We start from the raw sequence: 3,176 nt of genomic DNA, 5'->3' as shown, positions 1-3,176 counted from the left end.
TTCATGGCTCCACTCTCATGAACTAATCACCTCCCAAATTCCCCGTCTCCTAGGGGGTTAAAATTTCAACATGAATTTTGAGGGACACAAATGTCCAGCCTATAGCACCCACTTTCCCTCCAAGACCTCCATCATAGTCTATCTCCAAACCTCTGGGCCATCTGGGCCTCCAACCTTGGAGGCTCAATTCCATAGCCCAGTCCAGCCACGGACCAGTTATGAAGGCGTGGACAGAGCGCTGAAGCCCCTCCCTCGGAGTTCTTATCTAGAACTTTCCTGTCTCCCTCCTGGGCTGTGTGGGGCTCATAGTGGAAGCCCTCTCTGCAAGTTCAGAAGGCTTCTCAATAGGGAGGCACATGTGCTTTTAGTTGAAGGTCTGTAGTATTTATCTGTTTTCCCAGGTCTCGGCCCCAGTCGCCGGGCTATAGTAGATCCTCACTCTGTATTTGTTCATTGAGGGAATGATTGAAGTGATTTTAAATTGCCCTGGTTTTGCACCTCAGGAAGTAGAGGCACGGAGGCAGGAGAGGCCTGACCTGGGCTGAGGGACAGGTGAAGTTTCAGATGGACACTTGCTGAATCGCCCATTGTCTCGGCCCCCAGATGTCTTCCTTTCTTATTGTCCACGTCGGTTGGAACAATGAGGCCCGAGGATCAAATTCAAACTGTGGCTGCGAGAGCGCTCAGGCTTTGTCAATTCAGCATCTCTTTCTACTCAATTCAGCGGGTTCCTGCTCATTTCATTTCTTCCCTGATTCTGATGGAAGTTTGGCTCCAGGTGCTGGGTCTGCAAGTCAGGCTCTTGGATGCAGAGCGAACATTCCTGGCCGAATAGTGCAGAGAAGAGCAGAGACCCACCAGCTGGGAGTTAGAGGTGATCGGTGCAGACTCCTCTTGCAGGGGCCTCATTCCAAGGGCAGGAAAGGCTCATTCCACGTCTTTCTCGTGTCCTCTAGTTTTCCCACTTGGTGGGTGTGTTTCGCGTATTTCGAAATAGATGTCTGTCCTTGGCCTCCAGAAGGGCAGGTTGTGAATCAGGGGAGCTGCTGGGGGGTGTGCTGTTAGAGACACTGATTAGAACAAATAGCTCTTGAGGGTAAGTACACAAAAAACAAACTGAGAGACATTCTCATTCACATGAAAACAAGCCCCTGGGTCACGGGTGCCAGATGAGGTAAGTGGAAAACATGATGTCATTATTCAGACAGGAGTCTCTCTCTCTCTCTCTGGCACCCCTCCCCACTCCCTTCTGCTCTGTGTCTCTTTCCATCACCTCTTGTTGCCTCCCTCCGTCTCCCACTCCTTTAATCTCAGGGTAAGCTCACCTCCTTGCCCTCTCTCTCTCTCCACCAGTCGTGGGGGCATCTTATTTCCTTCCCTTGGGCCCTTCTGACAAGACCCATGCAGGGTATCTCCCTTCCTTTAAGATAAACTCAGTAACGTGAGGTGCCTGACAAGGCATGAAATCTGTTGGTTTCCGAGGGCACTATATTGGCCTTTTGTCAGGCGACAAGCCTCTCAAAGCTTCCTCCCCAAAGGAGAAAAGGGGTCTCTGATGGTGGAGCTTCCTCCCCATCCCAGGAATGGGGGGTGCTTTCTTGTGTTTGGGCCTATTTTGGAGTCGTATCCTACAGACCCTACCTACGAGGCTGGCAAATTCAGAATTCAGCTGAGTCGAAGCATTTGGGGAGGTGGGAAAGGAAGGGACCCAGTGAACTCGGCCCAGAAGCAGATCTGGTCGGTTTTGCGGGCCTGTGGGACCTCCCGCCGCCCCTCCCTCCTGGAGCAGGTGGTCGGTAGAGCCTGGACAGGGGGTTGGTGCTGCCTGTTCCTTTGTCTTCGCCCAGTCGGGTCAGATCTCATTTTCCTCTCCTCCAGGTCTTTGCAGCAGCTGCTGGCTGATTCCTCCTCGGCAGTTCCCCCCACCCCCAGCCTGCTGCCCTCACTTCTCCCCCTCCCAACGCCCCCAGTCCTCCTTGCACTTCCTGGTAATTCCATCACCAGGCATTTGATCCAATTTGGGGGGCACAGCTTCCCAGGAGTGGCAGATGGAAGGCACCAGAGTCCCCAAGTGAAGAGCTGGCTTGGGACTTCCCCTGAGTCAGAGTGGAGATGCTCGAAGCCTAGGAGCAGCCATGGTGGATCAATTTCCAACTCCCTTCACCCGGCTGCCCGGTCCTTTAGGGGAGGAGTGGATTGGTTTTGTTCATGCTGCATCTCAGCTCTAAGCACCATAAAAGTGCTTCATCAGATGTGTTCAGCGTGTTCAGTGTTAACTTTGTCCTGTCCTGCCTGAGGCTCTTGTTGCTGTGGAGACTTGCGCAGAGGAAACCTCTTGTGGCCCTAGAACCATCCATCCAGGCGTGTGTACACCTTAGCTCTGTTTTGTGAAGTAGTCTTTCCCACTACACGTACGTGCAGGACTTCATAAGAGGGCACATTTCTGAACTCATCATCTCGTGCAACGGACACAAGGCATGGTCCACACTCGCCATGATACAGGTGGGCAGGCGAGGGACCCAAACTCCTATCTCCTGGCCCTCAGGTCTTCTCACTACTATACATACATATGCCCCAAGCCTTCTTTACATTTCTGCTTTCCCACAGTCCACCTCACTGGAGAGTGAATCCACTCTCCTTCCCTCTGTCTGAACCAGCCGTGCCAGGTTTAAACCTGGGCTCTGTAGTCTAGCCCTACATCTCACAACCAGAGCCCTGCTTCCCTGACCCAGCTGCTTGGATTTCACATACGCCGCCCAGGGCCCCTCTCTGTCTCAGCCAGATTCCCCACTTAGGCTTTCACGTCTTCCTCAGCATAGCAAAGGCCATCTTCTGGCCCTGACCTGAGGATTGGTCCTCTCCTTAACACCCCCCGACCCCTGCCCCTCACGTTTGACCCTGGTTCTGTGGGTATTTTCCAGCAAATTCTTAGCTTCTTGAGATACCTAAAAATAATGCCCCTCCTCCCACTGTTTGGAACTGCTAACCCCTCTGCTCAGTATGTGGGGTTCGCATTTCAAAGCCCTAATTAAAATTGCTTAACATTCCTTTATAGCTAACTACCCCTAACCACTACTTCCCAGGCTGGTTAGGAACAAAACAGCAGTAAAGGTAGAAGCTATGGTTCCTTTGACAGTGGTCACTGTTTCTTCCTCTCCCCCCACTCGTCCACCACA

Source organism: Neophocaena asiaeorientalis, unplaced genomic scaffold, assembly GCF_003031525.2.
Source record: "Neophocaena asiaeorientalis asiaeorientalis breed wild unplaced genomic scaffold, Neophocaena_asiaeorientalis_V1.1 scaffold133, whole genome shotgun sequence".
Classification (NCBI taxonomy): Eukaryota; Metazoa; Chordata; class Mammalia; order Artiodactyla; family Phocoenidae; genus Neophocaena; species Neophocaena asiaeorientalis.
Note: the sequence above shows the minus strand (reverse complement) of the source record.